This window comes from Scyliorhinus torazame, chromosome 8 (genome assembly GCF_047496885.1).
Source record: "Scyliorhinus torazame isolate Kashiwa2021f chromosome 8, sScyTor2.1, whole genome shotgun sequence".
NCBI lineage: Eukaryota > Metazoa > Chordata > Chondrichthyes > Carcharhiniformes > Scyliorhinidae > Scyliorhinus > Scyliorhinus torazame.
In genome coordinates, this window is record NC_092714.1 from 278,001,904 (window position 1) to 278,018,202 (window position 16,299).

At 48.0% G+C, this 16,299-nt stretch overlaps 2 protein-coding genes across 2 annotated transcripts in view; one reads left to right on the top strand and one right to left on the bottom strand.

The window, feature by feature from the left end:
- Window positions 1-16,299, bottom strand: part of cyc1 (cytochrome c-1) — an 81,921-nt gene that overhangs the window by 28,895 nt on the left and 36,727 nt on the right. The gene's annotated exons all lie outside the window — the stretch shown is intronic.
- Window positions 8,055-16,299, top strand: part of st3gal8 (ST3 beta-galactoside alpha-2,3-sialyltransferase 8) — a 154,987-nt gene continuing 146,742 nt past the window's right edge. Inside the window, exons 1-2 of the mRNA XM_072515398.1 lie at window positions 8,055-8,156; window positions 14,099-14,428. The gene's annotated coding sequence lies outside the window, so the exon portion shown is untranslated. The remainder of the gene's footprint in view (window positions 8,157-14,098; window positions 14,429-16,299) is intronic.

Consider the following 16,299-nt stretch of genomic DNA (forward strand, 5'->3'; position numbering starts at 1 on the left):
CCATAGTCTGACTTTTCTTCCAGCAAAGCTGAGAGAGATGTTCCCTCTCTAGCTTTCTAAACCCACTGCTTCCAGCAGAGATGAGAGCTGCCTTCTCTCTCACTACGTGTCTCCAAGTGCCCATAAATTTGCTCAAAGTTTCTATACCTTACAAGGCCTCAGCTGCTAAGCAATCCCCACGTGCTACTGCCTTTTATTTATTCTTCATGCTGTAGCCCTCTCTAAGCACAATAGAAACATAGTTTCCCAGCATGAATCCAATTCTAGGTTTTACCCTTCCAGGCACAGAACCAATAAATTAAACGCACTTAAAACTGTACCTTATGAAATGAAATGAAAATCGCTTGTCACAAGCAGGCTTCAATTAAGTTACTGTGAAAAGCCCCTAGTCGCCACATTCCGGCGCCTGTTCAGGGAGGCTGTTACGGGAATTGAACCGTGCTGCTGGCCTGCCTTGGTCTGCTTTCAAAGCCAGCGATTTAGCCCTGTGCTAAACAGCCCCTTTCTAATGTTTACCAATGCAAATATATATCCCTTAAAACTTCCATTATTTTCCCAACAGGGTCAGAACTCTGGAACCCCCTTCCAACATTGAGTGTGTACTTACACCACATGCACTGCAGCAGTTCAAGATGGCAGCTCAGCACCTCCAGGGTAGTTAGGGATTGGCAATAACTGCTGATCAAGCCAGTGAGACCAATATTCCATGAAGAAATTGTCTTGCTCCTGTTTTCCCTCCCTGAAGAGCAGCTCGAGTTGAAATAACTATGGAATAAGTGTCTGGATCTCAGAGTTTGTGTGAAAGCAGATAAGACACAGAAATCCAAAAGGGGCAGTGTAAAACCTGGACTGGTTTCACTGTTAAAAGTGGAATGGAAGCTTTGTTTAAGTGTCATTTGCAAAGCCGGGCCTGAATTTCAGAATGCAAACCGCTAAGGGAAAGCATTCTTATGAGAGATTTTTAAGCTTGTTTTTGGGAGTCGAGTTTGGAAACGCTCATGTGATGATCATCTGGAGAGATTCTGAGGAAAAAATCCCCAGCCATTAACTTGTGTTCTCATTTAACCATAGCCAATCATTCTGCTTAAAAGGAACTGTGTGTTAATGGGATCTTTGTAACTTAAGAAAAGTTGTCACCAGTGATAACCATTAAATCTGTGAATAGTTGTGAAGCTTGGGGGAGGGGAGGGATATTGTATTATCCAATTTTTTCATGTTAAATAGTGGTTTGTTAGTTTTTGTATTGAAGGATGTAAAAATTGTTGTATATTATTTCATATTTGTTGCAGTAATATTATTAAAAACCCTGGTTTAGAATACATACAGACGGTGTGTCTACTAAAACTGTATTTAAGGTGTCAAAAGAGTAGGGTAGTTATTCATTCCAACCACTTAACAGGTTACAGATAAAGGGGTGATGGGATGTTGTTATGATTGCTGGAGATTCCCTGGAGAGAAGATACTTTGAGGGATTATATTTAGTCCTAGTTGAGCAGGTCATGCAGGTTAGTGGGATACAGATGATGTAATAAATGGGAGGAGCCAGGTCTGTCTGTGGGTTTTCAGTCTGTTATAAGATTTTAAGTTGAACAGCAGTTTGCCATAGGATTTGAGTCTGACAAGACAGATGTGTATTGGATCTGCTCTTGAAAGTATCTCCCGTTAAGTATCAACACAGATAATTAACCTGTGTTAACCTTAATTATAAGTGACATTTGAACTGTATTGCTTAATTGGAATTAGTAGCAGGTATATTTAGTAGGTTTAAGTTTTTCCTTTTATTTCAGAACTGCTTAACTGAGAACAGCAAGTAACCTTGTTAACTTTATTTACGAGGCTCCCGGTTGCGGCTATGCGGAGCTAAGTCACACGTTCGGCAGCTCCCGCAAGAAACTGACTTTTGGGCTCTTTTTAGGGCCCCCAACGGCACTTTTTCGACAATTCCCAGTGTGGGAAGGACAGCAATATTCCCCCAGCACTGTATGGATTGGACCAGGAGTGGAGCGGTGGAAAAAGTGGAATTGGAGCAGAGAAAGGTGCGAGGGAGGAAGACCAAGATGGCGGCGGGTGGAAAGCAGGCAGCGTGGGCGCAGTGGTCACAGGAGCAGGAGTTTCTCCAGCGCTGCTTCACGGAGCTGAAGGCAGAGCTGCTGGAGCCGATGAAGGCATCAATTGACAAGCTACTTGAGACTCAGACAGCCCAAGGGGCGGCGCTCCGGGAGGTCCGGCAAAAGGTCTCGGAGAATGAGGACGAGATCTTGGGCCTGGCGGTGGAGGTGCTCCATAAGAAATGGCAGGCGAAGTTCGAGGACATGGAGAACCGGTCGAGAAGAAAGAATCTGCGGATTCTGGGTCTCCCGGAGGGGCTGGAAGGATCGGATGTCAGAACCTACGTGGTCACCATGTTAAACACGCTGATGGGCGCGGGGGCCTTCCAGGGGCCCCTGGAGCTGGAGGGGGCCCATCGAGTGCTGGCGAGGACGTTTCGTGGACAGAGAATGTGACTTAAATTGGGCCAAGAAAGAGCGGAGCAGCAGGTGGGAGGACGCAGAGGTCCGGATTTATCAGGACTGGAGCACGGAGGTGACTAAGAAGAGAGCAGAGTACAATCGGGCTAAGGCGGTGCTGCATCGGAGAGGGGTGAAGTTCGGCATGTTGCAGCCGGCGCAACTGTGGGTCACCTACAGGGAACATCACCATTACTTTGAGACGCCGGAGGAAGCGTGGACCTTTATTGAGGCCGAAAAGATGGACTTGGATTAAGGGCTGGCGACGAGGGGGGTGCTGAGGGGGGATGGTTTGGACTGTTGTGTCGTGTTTTGGGGGGATTGTGCGGTTGATTGGGCAATGTTTCTTCTGTCTGCCGGGTGGGTTCGTGTGGGGGGGGCAGGTAAAAGCCTGTGGGCGTCGGTGGCTGGTAATGGAGATGGGGCCTGAGCCGGGGGAATTGGGACTGGGCCTGGAAAGGGAGCTGCGCCAGAAGAGGCGGGTCAGGTGGGTGGAAAGCACGGGCTTTTCCCCGTGCTAAGGGTGGAAAGGGGTGGGGCCGGGTTGCTGCTGGAATGGCCAAGGGGGAGCTGGAGTCTGTAGAGGAGGTCGGGGTGGGGGTCTGCTGCTGGGGGGAACGGGAAGTGCGGGGGGTGCAGGCACGTGGCTGGCCTAGAAAGGGTAATGACTAATCGGCAGGGGGGGGGGGGGGGAGCCCCCTGATCCGGCTGATAACCTGGAATGTAAGAGGCCTGAACGAGCTGGTCAAACGGGCCCGTGTGTTCGCGCACCTGAAGGGAGATGTGGTCATGCTCCAGGAAACGTATCTGCGGGTGGCAGATCAGGTAAGGCTAAGAGAGGGGTGGGTAGGGCAGGTGTTCCATTCGGGGTTGGATGCAAAAAAATCAGGGTGTGGCGTTTTGGTGGGGAAGCGGGTGTCGTTTGCGGCGTTGAGCATCGTGGCAGACAATGGAGGTAGGTATGTGATGGTGAGTGGTAAGCTGCAGGGGGTGTGGGTGGTCTTGGTAAATGCATACACCCCGAATTGGGACGATGCGGGGTTCATGCGGCGCATGATGGGCGGATCCCGGACTTGGAGACAGGGGGCTTGATAATGGGGGGGGGGGACGGACGACATCAACACGGTGCTGGATCCGGCATTGGATCACTCTCGGTCTAGGACAGGCAGGTGGCCGGTGGCGGGCCAAGGTGCTGAGGGGGTTTATGGACCAGATGGGAGGAGTGGATCCGTGGAGGTTTGCGAGGCCGGGGGACAGGGAATTCTCCCATGTTCATAAGGCCTACTCTCGCATTGATTTTTTTGTAATGAGCAGGGTGCTGATTCCGAGGGTGAAGGACACGGAGTATTCGGCGATAGCCATCTCTAACCATGCCCCGCATTGGGTGGACCTCGAGCTGGGGGAGGAGAGAAACCAGCGCCCGCTGTGGCGCTTGGATGCGGGGTTGTTGGCAGACGAGGTGGTGAGCGGGTGGGTACGGGGTGGTATAGAAAGGTACATGGAGGCCAATGATAATGGGGAGGTGCAGGTAGGGGTGGTCTGGGAGGCACTGAAGGCAGTGATCAAGGGTGAGTTGATCTCCATTAAGGCCCACAGAGAAGGGAAGGAGAGGGAGAGAGAGGGAGAGATTGGTGGGGGAGATTTTAAGGGTGGATAGGAGGTATTCAGAGGACGCCGAGGAGGGACTACTCAAGGAGCGACGGAGCCTCCAGGCCATGTTCGACCTGTTGACCACCAGGAAGGTGGAGGTGCAGTGGAGGAAGGCCCAAGGGGCGGTGTACGAGTACGGAGAGAAGGCTAGCCGGATGATGGCACACCAGCTTCGGAAGCAGGAGGCAGCGAGGGAGATCGGGGGAGTTAGGGATGGAGGAGGGAAGCACGGTGCGAAATTTCATAGAATTTTTTTACAGTGCAGAAGGAGGCCATTCGGCCCATCGAGTCTGCATCGGCTCTTGGAAAGAGCACCCTACCCAAGGTCCACACCGCCACCCTATCCCCATAACCCAGTAACCCCACCCAACATTAAGGGCAATTTTGGACACTAAGGGCAATTTATCATGGCCAATCCACCTAACCTGCACATCTTTGGACTGTGGGAGGAAACCGGAGCACCCGGAGGAAACCCACGCACACACGGGGAGGATGTGCAGATTCCGCACAGACAGTGACCCAAGCCGGAATCGAACCTGGGACCCTGGAGCTGTGAAGCAATTGTGCTATCCACAATGCTACCGTGCTGCCCTATGCGGTGGGTATTAATGGGGTCTTCAGGGACTTTTACGAGGGACTGTATCGGTCTGAGCCCCCATCGGAGGAGGGGGGGGATGGGTCGCTTTCTGGACCGGCTGAGGCTCCCGAGGGTAGAGGAGGGGCAGGTGGTGGGGCTGGGGGCGCCGGTGGGGCTGGAGGAACTGGTCAAGGGACTGGGGAGTATGCAGGCGGGGAAGGCACCGGGGCCAGATGGGTTCCCGGTGGAATTCTATAGGAAGTACACGCACCTGTTGGGCCCGCTGCTGGTAAGGACTTTCAACGAGGCAAGGGAGGGCCGGAGGGGGGGTCCTGCCCCCGACGATGTCTAGGGCGCTGATTTCTTTAATTCTGAAGCGGGACAAGGACCCTGTACAGTGCGGATCGTATAGGCCGATTTCACTCCTTAATGTGGATGCGAAACTGCTAGCAAAGGTATTGGCCATGATGATTGAGGACTGTGTTCTGGGGGTCATACAAGAGGATCAGACGGGTTTTGTGAAAGGGAGGCAGTTGAATACCAACGTACGAAGGTTCCTGAATGTAATTTTAATGCCGGTGGTGGAGGGGGAGGCGGAGATAGTGGCAGCTACAGACGCAGAGAAGGCCTTTGATAGGGTGGAGTGGGGGTACCTGTGGGAGGTGTTGAGGAGGTTTGGGTTCGGGGAGGGGTTCGTTAGCTGGGTGAGGTTGCTGTACGAGGCCCTGGTGGAGAGTGTGTCCACGAACAGGAGGTCGTAATATTTCCGGCTATACCGAGGGACGAGGCAGGGGTGTCCTCTATCCCCCCTGCTCTTTGCGCTGGTGATCGAGCCCCTGGCCATGGCTTTGAGGGAGTCTAGGAACTGGAAGGGGGTGGGGGGGGGAGAGAAACACCGGGTATCGTTGTATGTGGCGGACCCGGTGGGGGGAATGCCGGAGGTGATGCGGATCCTGAGGGAGTTTGGGGATTTCTCTGGGTATAAGTTCAACATGGGGAAGAACGAGCTGTTAGTGGTGCACCCGGGAGACCAGGAAAGGGGGATTGGTGAGCTTCCACTAAAAAGGGCAGAAAGAAGTTTTAGATACCTGGGGGTTCAGGTGGCTAGCAGCTGGGGGGCCCTGCATAAGCTCAAAGTAACGAGGCTGGTGGAGCAAACGGAGGAGTTCAAAAGGTGGGACATGCTGCCGCTCTCCCTGGCGGATAGGGTGCAGTCGGTTAAAATGACGGTGCTCCCGAGGTTTTTGTTTTTGTTTCAGTGCCTCCCCATCCTGATCCCTAAGGCCTTTTTTAAGCGGGTTAACAGGAGTATTATGGATTTCGTATGGGCGAAGAAGACCCCAAGGGTGAGAAGGGTGTTCTTAGAGCGGAGCAGGGACAGGGGGCGCGGTTAGCGTTGCCAAACTTATGTGGGTACTGGAGTTGGGCTGCCAACGTGCCGATGATACTTGTGGGTAATGGAGGGGGATGGGGGTGGCATGGAAAAGGCTGGAGATGGCTTCCTGTGTGGGCACGAGCCTGGGGGCGCAGGTGACGGCACCGCTGCCGCTTCCTACGACTAGGTACACCATGAGCCCGGTGGTAGCGGCGACCCTCAAAATCTGGGGGCAATGGACACGCCGCAGGGGGGGGGGGAAAGAGGTGGGGGCTTCGGTGTGGTCCCCGATACGGGAGAACCATCGGTTTGTCGCGGGGAAAATGGATGGGGGCTCTTGAGGTGGCACAGGGCAGGTATTAGGAGGATGGGGGACCTGTTCATAGACGGGAAGTTTACGAGCCTTGGGGAGCTGGAGGAGAAATTCGGGCTCCCCCCTGGAAATGCTTTCAGATATATGCAGGTAAGGGCGTTCGTTAGGCGACAGGTGGTGGAGTTTCCGCTGCTGCCGGTGCGCAGGGTCCAGGACAGGGTGCTTTCGGGGGTGTGGGTTGGAGAGGGTAGGATCTCGGCAACTTATCAGGTGATGCAGGAGGAGGAGGAGGCCTCGGCGGAGGAGTTAAAAGGTAAGTGGGAGGAGGAGCTGGGGGAGGAGATCAACGAGGGTATGTTGGTGGATGCCCTGGGAAGGGTAAACTCTTCCTCCTCTTGCGCGAGGCTCAGCCTGATACAATTTAAAGTGCTGCACAGGGCGCACATGACCGGGGCAAGGCTAAGCCGTTTTTTTGGGAGTGAGGACAGATGTGCGAGGTGTTCAGGGAGCCCAGCAAACCACACCCACATGTTCTGGGCATGTCCAGCGATTGAGGAGTTCTGGAGGGGCGTAGCGAGGACGGTGTCAAGGGTAGTGAATTCCAGGGTTAGGCCTAGCTGGGGGCTTGCAATATTTGGGGTGTCGGACGAGCTGGGAGTGCAGGAGGCGAAAGAGGCCGGTATTCTGGCCTTTGCATCCCTGGTAGCCCGGCGAAGGATTCTGCTTCAGTGGAAGGATGCGAGGCCCCCAAGCGTGGAATCCTGGATTAACGACATGGCAGGGTTTATTAAATTGGAGGTGAAATTTGCCTTAAGTGGATCTGTGCAAGGGTTCTTCAGGCGGTGCCAGCCGTTCCTAGACTTCCTGGCGGAGCGTTAGGAAATGGTCAGCAGCAACAGCAACCCGGGGGGGTAAGTTCGTGTCTGGTAGGGGATGCACTATTGTTTACTGTTTATTTATGCACTTTTGTTCTTGTTTTATTGTTTGTGTAAAGGGGGGGGGGGGGGGGGGGTTCTATTTTTCTGTTGTGATAATGTGAAAAATTTTGAATAAACATTTTTTAAAAAACTTTATTTATGAGTGGATTTTGAACTGTAGTGGGTTGCTTTGTTGGAATATATGTACGTTGTAGCAAACTCATCAAAGGACCAAAATGAACTGGACATGTTGGAACAGGACATTCTATTTTAAATGGGCAGATCAGGCAGACAACTGAATCAAGACAAACAGGCCGTGAGTCCTGAAACAGCCCAATCTCATTCAGAGACCAGGGGCAGTTGAAATGCAAATTACTTATTGCATTTCAGCCAGACGGAAGCACAATACCTAAATGAGATAACGATTAAAGTTGTCTAAAGCGACTATTGTCAAGAGACCAGCAGAAACCAGAGACATTGCAATCTTTTTTTAAGGGCTCTGATTAAAATCAAATTACATTATGACACCTTTTGATTAGGGAACTTGATCACTTCCATTCTGTCAACAATCAGAAGGCTTCCTTTGTCCTGGAACTCACCTGTGGGAGGGTCAGTGTTTGACCCATTCAGGGTTTTGCCTTTAAAAAGTCAAGTCTGAGGAACTGTTAGAGAACTCTACTCTCTTGCCTGACACACGCTTCGCCTTGCTGAAAACAGATGAGAACCGGAGGAACAACAGCCACAAGGACGGCCAGCTAGGAAGAAGATCTAAAGAAATCTGTGTCAACGTTTTTTTAACTATCCTGTCCCTGGAGTGGTGAGTATATTCCTCCAGCTCACACAAAACTCCCAATTAGTATAGCTTGTCGAGGTTTGGGGTGGGTGAGTGAATGTATCTGTGTTTGCGTCGCTAAAATAAATCTGTGTAAGCTGTAAGAATTTTCGATGTGCCGTTTAGTCTCTTGTTTTACACATAGTATTTCATAATCGGTGTGTGTGTGTGTTAATCTGAGTTGCAGAAGACTTAATTTCTCTTGAGTAAATCAATTATTTTAAAACTACCATTATTGTGGTCTCACCTTCCTTTCACTGTCCGCTCCGGTCAAGTCACAATAATTGCCAGGACATAATCCTGTAGTCAAGGACCGGAAAAAGGGAATCTGAGCGCTTCGAACACGCTCACTCAAGAGAGTCTACTAGTCAGGAGTAAACAGCGGTCCCTCTTTCTCTCTCTCGTGAAGTTGCACTAGTGGGGCGCTTCCGGGTGACATTTCACCATCACAGGAGAGAGACTCACACAGGCATAGGTGGCAGTCAAGGTAACTGGTGTGGCACAAGGACAACCTCACTGGTTAGGTATAAACAGTGAGACATGTCCCCTCTCTCTTGCGAAGCTGTCCCAGTGCGACACTTCCGGGTCGTGGTTTTAACACCTGCAAGAGAGAGACACCCAGTTATCTGTGACACCCAATACCAGCCTGTTGTGGAGTAAACATAGAACATTACAGCGCAGTACAGGCCCTTCTGCCCTCGATGTTGCATCGGCCCGTGAAACCACTCTAAAGCCCATCTACACTATTCCCTTATCGTCCATATGTCTATCCAATGACCATTTGAATGCCCTTAGCGTTGGCGAGTCCACTACTGTTGCAGGCAGGGCATTCCACCCCCTTACTACTCTCTGAGTAAAGAACCTACCTCTGACATCTGTCCTATATCTATCTCCCCTCAATTTAAAGCTATGTCCCCTCGTGCTAGACATCACCATCCGAGGAAAAAGGCTCTCACTGTCCACCCTATCTAATCCTCTGATCATCTTGTATGCCTCAATTAAGTCACCTCTTAACCTTCTTCTCTCTAACAAAAACAGCCTCAAGTCCCTCAGCCTTCCCTCATAAGATCTTCCCTCCATACCAGGCAACATTCTGGTAAATCTCCTCTGCACCCTTTCCAATACTTCCACATCCTTCCTATAATGCGGCGACCAGAATTGCACGCAATACTCCAAATGCGGCTGCACCAGAGTTTTGTACAGCTGCAACATGACTTCATGGCTCCGAAACTCAATCCCTCGACCAATAAAAGCTAACACACCGTATGCCTTCTTAACAACCCTCTCAACCTGGGTGGCAACTTTCAGAGATCTATGCACATGGACACCGAGATCTCTCTGCTCATCCACACTGCCAAGAATCTTACCATTAGCCCAGTACTCTGTCTTCCTGTTATTCCTTCCAAAATGAATCACTTTACACTTTTCTGCATTAAACTCCATTTGCCACCTCTCAGCCCAGCGCTGCAGCTTATCTATGTCCCTCTGTAACTTGTAACATCCTTCCGCACTGTCCACAACTCCACCGACTTTAGTGTCATCTGCAAATTTACTCACCCATCCTTCTACGCCCTCCTCCAGGTCATTTGTAAAAATGACAAACAACAGTGGCCCCAAAACAGATCCTTGTGGTACACCACTAGTAACTGGACTCCAGTCTGAACATTTTCCATCAACCACCACCCTTTGTCTTCTTCCAGCTAGCCAATTTCTGATCCAAACTGCTGAATCACCCTGAATCCCATGCCTCCATATTTTCTGCAGTAGCCTACCATGGGGAACCTTATCAAACGCTTTATTGAAATCCATATACACTACATCAACTGCTTTACCCTCATCCACCTGTTTGGTCACCTTCTCAAAGAACTCAATAAGGTTTGTGAAGCACGACCTACCCTTCACAAAACAGTGTTGACTATCTCTAATCAAATTATTCCTTTCCAGATGATTATACATCCTATCTCTTATAAACCTTCCCAAGACTTTGCCCACAACAGAAGTAAGGCTCACTGGTCTATAGTTACCGGGGTTGTCTCTACTCCCCTTCTTGAACAAGGGGACATTTACTATCCTCCAGTCTTCTGGCACTATTCCTGTAGACAAAGATGACTTAAAGATCAAAGCCAAAGGCTCAGCAATCTCCTCCCTAGCTTCCCAGACAATCCTAGGATAAATCCCATCCGGCCCAGGGGACTTTTCTATTTTCACACTTTCCAGAATTGCTATCACGTCCTCCTTATGAACCTCAAGCCCTTCTAGTCTAGTAGCCTGAATCTCAGTATTCTCGACAACATTGTCTTTTTCCTGTGTGAATACTGATGAAAAATATTCATTTAGCACCTCTCCTATCTTCTCGGACTCCACGCACAACTTCCCACTACTGTCCTTGACTGGCCCTACTCTTACCCTAATCATTCTTTTATTCCTGATATATCTATAGAAAGCTTTAGGGTTATCCTTGATCCGACCTGCCAAAGACTTCTCATGTCCCCTCCTTAGCTCTCTCTTTAGGTCCTTCCTAGCTAACTTGTAACTCTCGAGCGCCCTAACTGAACCTTCATGTCTCATCTTTACATAAGCCTCCTTCTTCCTCTTGACAAGTGTTTCGACTGCTTTAGTAAACCACGGTTCCCTCACTCGACCACTTCCTCCCTGCCTGACAGGTACATACTTATCAAGGACACGCAGTAGCTGTTCCTTGAACAAGCTCCACATTTCCTCCGACAGTCCAAAGATGTGCGGGTTAGGTGGATTGGCAGTGCTAAATTTCCCTCATGTGCAAAAAGGTTAAGTGGGGGTTACTGGGTTACGGGGATAGGGTAGATACGTGGGCTTGAGAGGGTGCTCTTTGTAAGGGCCGGCGCAGGCTCGATGGGCCGAATGGCCTCCTTATACACTGTAAATTCTATGATCTATAAATTCTATGATAAAAAGGGGTCACGAAATGTCCTTGGCAGACAGGATTAAGGAGAATCCCAAGGCATTTTGTACGTATATTAGGAACAAGAGGGGAGCTAGAGAAAGAGTTGGTCCATTCAAGGACAAAGGAGTGAAATCATGTGTAGAACAAGAGGAAGTCCTTAATCAGCATTTTGCATCAGTATTCACAAAGGAGAGGGACACTTTGATTGGTGGTGTCTCAGAGGGACAGGTCGTTATTGAGGGAGGAAGTGTTAGGTGTGTTAAAAGGCATTACGGTAAACAAATCCCCAGGACCAGAAGGCATCTATCCCAGATTACTGAGGGAGATGAGAGATGAAATCTCTGGGCCTCTAACAGAAATTTGTGTGTCCTCGTTGGCCACAGAGGATTGGAGAATAGCCAATGTTGTACTGTTTTTAAGAAGGGTTGCAAGGATAATCCGGGTAATTATAGGCCAGTGAGCCTGACGTCAGTGATAGTGAAATTGTTGGAAAAGAGTCTCAGAAATAGGATCTATGCATATTTGGAAGTGAATGGTCTTATTAGCGACAGACAGCATGGTTTTGTACAAGGGAGGTCTTGTCTCAATAATTTAATTTTTTGAGGTGACAAAATGATTGATGAGGGAAGGGCTGTGGATGATGTCGACATGGACTTTAGTAAAGCATTTGATAAGGTCCCTCATGGCAGGTTGGTGCAAAAGATTAGATCACATGGGGTCAGGGATGAACTAGCTGGATGGATCCAGAACTGGCTTGGCCATAGAAGACAGAGGGTAGCAGTGGAAGGGTGTTTTTGCGAATGGAGGTCTGTAACTAGTGGTGTTCCGCAGAGATCAGTACTGGAACCTCTGTTCTTTGTAATATATATAAATGACTTGGAAGAAAACATAGCGGGTCTGATTAGCAAGTTTGCGGATGATAATAAGATTGCATGAGTTGCAGATAGTAATGAAGATTGTCAGAGAATACAACCGGATATAGATAGGCTGCAAAATTGGGCAGAGAAATGACAGATGGAATTTAACCTGGACAAATGCGAGGCGATGCATTTTGGTCGATCCAATTCAGGTAGGAGCTATAAAATAAACAGCAGAACCATCAGGAATATAGACACATATCTGGGAGTGCGGGTCCACAGATCCTTAAAAGTGGCAGCACAGGTGGAAATGGTGGTAAAGGAAGCATATGGCATGCTTGCCTTCATAGGACAGGGTATCGAGTATAAAAGCTCGAAAATTATGTTACAGTTATATAGAACATTGGTTAGGCCACATTCGGAATACTGTGTCCAATTCTGGTCACCGCACTACCAGAAGGATGTGGAGGCTTTGGAGAGGGTACAGAAAAGGGTTACCAGGATGTTGCCTGGTATGGAGGGTATTAGCTATGAGGAGAGATTGAATAAATTGGGATTGTTCTCCCTAGAGAGACGGAGGCTGAGGGACGAGGAGGGAAAGGTTCAGAGGAGATGTGCGGGGAGGTTTGTTTACACAGAGGGTGGTGGTGGCCTGGAATGCACGGCCAAGTGAGGTGGTTGAGGCAGATACGTTAGCGACCTTTTCAGACTTATCTGGATAGGCACATGAACAGACAGGGTATAGAAGGATACAGGCATTTGGCCTAGATAGGACACGTGACCGGCACAGGTTTGGAGGGCCGAAGGGCCTGTTCTTGTGCTGTATTGTTCTTTGTTCATTACCAGTGGTGAACCATTAAAAGCAAGATTTAGTGGACGATATCAAATTGAAAGGAAATTGAGTAAGGTGAATTATTTGATAAGTATGGCAGATAGAAGAGTGTCACGTTAATATACTCAAAAGCTATTTTGATAGGGAAGGAAAGCTGGCTGCGTTAGTCGTTATAACTCAGAAAAAGATAAAAATCCAGATGATTCTGAATTTGACATTCCTCAAGTTAGACTGGATAATGAGGGAGTAAAAAGAAATTTGGATTAATTACGGAGTTAGGTTTCAGAGGAAAATCAGAGTGACCTAAAAGAGTTGTTACAGTCGCATAGAGCTATATGTGGGAACAAACCAAGAATTACCAAAGTAATTATACATCATATAGATGTGGAAAATTCTATTCCAATTAAGCAACATCCACATACACTCAGTCCATCAAAGTTGGCACAGGTACAAAAGGAGATTGAAAGCAAGCTTAAGAATATCATTGAAGTGAGTTGCAGCGATTGGAGCTCACCTCTTGTGATGGTACCAAAACCAGATGGAACGCAACAACTGTGTGTGGACTATAGGAAAGTCAATGCAGTTATGAAGTCAGATTCGTATCCTATTCCTCATTTGGAAGACTGTATTGAAAAGGTGGGACAAGCAAAGTTTATTACCAAAATTTACTTACTAAAAGGATACTGGCAAGTACCTATATCTGAAAGGGCAAAGGAAGTTTTGGCTTTTGTGACGCCAAATGGTCTGTATCAATTTACGGTTATGCCATTTGGAATGACGAATGCACCTGGAATATTCCAAAGACTAACCAACAAAGTCATTTCTGGACTAAAAAATTGTGCCACCATATGATCTGGTGGAGTTCAGACAAACCTGGAAGAAGCATTTGGAACATTTAAAGGAATTGTTCAATCGGCTACAGGAGGCTGGCATGGTGGTAAACTTGACCAAGTGAGTTTGCGAAAGCCCAACTCACATTCGACGGCCATACTGTTGGACTTGAAAATGAATGTGATTAGGGAGTTCTCAATACTGTCAATAAGAGAAGTTCTGAGGTCTCTGGGCATGAGTAGTTTCCGAAAGAAAATTTGGGCCAAATTTCAGCAGTGATTGCTCCACTGACTGAACTTCCACTGGAGGTCAGAATGTCAGGTCAATCTGAAAACTGTAATGACCACCTCACCAGTTTTGGTGAGAACCTAATTATGACAAGTAATTTAAGGTGGTCATTGATCCGAGTGATGTGGGTGTTGGTGCTGTACTGTTACAACAAGATGACAAAAGGTGCAGAAAAACCTGTTGGTTATTTTTCCAGAAAACTAAATACTCATCAAAAGACGTATTCGACCATTGAGAAGGAGACATTGAGTTTGATATTGGCGTTACAATATTTCAACATTTGTGTTGTTAACAATTCTTCAGAGACAATTGTTTATACAGACCATAACCCATTGAAGAAGAAAAGGCTGTTTGGATGGAGTTTATTGCTTCAACCATTTAACTTGAAAATTATACATGGAGACAAAATGTGATTGTCATGCTTTATCATGACTTTGAGATGGAAGAATAACGGAGTGTTCAAAGTTGGGAAAGGAAAACTGAATGGACTATCCTGATGTTTAAATCTGTATGCAGAAATGACGAGGTATGTATCATATAGTCTAATAGCAGTATTTCATAATTAGTATTTAAAGTTGAAATGTTTTTGGAAAATGAAGCCATCTTTTCTTATTGCTGGCTTATTTTTTTTTAAGGAGAAGGTATGAAGAATGTAGGAATTGTTATATATTATTTGTCATATTTGTTGCAGTAATGTTATTAAAAACCCTGGTTTAACATACATACAGGCAGTATGTCTACTAAATCTGTAATCAACGAGTCAGAAACAGTGTGAGGTAACATTGCTTCTAACCATTTACTTGGTTACAGATAAAGGGGATAATCGGATGCTGTTATGATTGGAGATAGGGCTGCACGGTGGCACAGTGGTTAGCACTGCTGTCTCACGGCACCGAGGCCCCAGGTTCGATCTCAGCTCTGGGTCACTGTCTTTTTTTAAAATAATCTTTATCACAAGTAGGCTTAAATTAACACTGCAATTAAGTTAGTGAAAAGCCCCTACTCGCCACACTCTGGCACCTGGTCGGATACACTGAGGGAGAATTCAGAATGTACAATTCACCTCACAGCACGTTTTTCGGGACTTATGAGGAAGAAACCGGAGCACCCGGAGGAAACCCACGCAGACACGGAGAACATGCAGACTCCACACAGTGACCCAAGCCGGGAATCAAACTTGGGACCCTGGCGCTCTGAGGCAAGATTGCTAACCACTTGTGCAACCATGCTGCCACTGTCCGTGTGGAGTTTGCACATTCTCCCCGTGTTTGTGTGGGTTTTGTCCCCACAAACCCGAAGATGTGCGGGGTAGGTGGATTGGCCATGCTAAATTGCCTCTTAATTGGAAAAATTGAATTAGGTACACTAAATTTAAAAAATAAGGAAAAAAAATGATTGCTCCCGATTCCCTGGAGACTAGACAATTTAAGTGGGATTGTATTTAGTCCTAACGAAGGAGGTCAAGGAGTTTTGTGCGGTACAGATGATGTAATTAATGAGAAGAGCCAAGTCTTGTCTTTTGTTTTGCAGTCTGTTATAAGATTTTAAGTAAGAAGTCTTACAACACCAGGTTAAAGTCCAACAGGTTTGTTTCGATGTCACTAGCTTTCGGAGAACACCACCCACCAGGTACGCGGTAAATACTCGTGCGACTCGGCCAACGTTGTCTACCTCATACGTTGCAGGAAAGGATGTCCCGAAGCGTGGTACATTGGCGAGACCATGCAGACGCTGCGACAACGAATGAACGGACATCGCGCGACAATCACCAGGCAGGAATGTTCCCTTCCAGTCGGGGAACACTTCAGCAGTCAAGGGCATTCAGCCTCTGATCTCCGGGTAAGCGTTCTCCAAGGCGGCCTTCAGGACCCGCGACAACGCTGAATCGCCGAGCAGAAACTTGTAGCCAAATTCCACACACGAGTGCGGCCTCAACCAGGACCTGGGATTCATGTCGCATTACATTCATCCCCCACCATCTAGCCTGCGAAATCCTACCAACTGTCCTGGCTTGACACAATTCACACCTCTTTAACCTGGGGTTACCCCATCTCTGGATCTGTAAAGATTTAATCACCTGCTAATGCTCACATTCCAAGCATTGTCCGGCATCTTTGGATCTGTCTATATATATATATATATATGTTTCTGGAACATACCTCCTCATTCACCCGAGGAAGGAGCAGCGCTCTGAAAGCTAGTGACATCGAAACAAACCTGTTGGACTTTAACCTGGTGTTGTAAGACTTCTTACTGTGCTTACCCCAGTCCAACACCGGCATCTCCACATCAAGATTGTAAGTTGAACAGCAGTTTGCCATTGGATTGGAGTCTGACAAGACAGAAGTGTACTGGATCTATTCTTAGAATACATAGAATCCCTACAGTGCAGAAGGA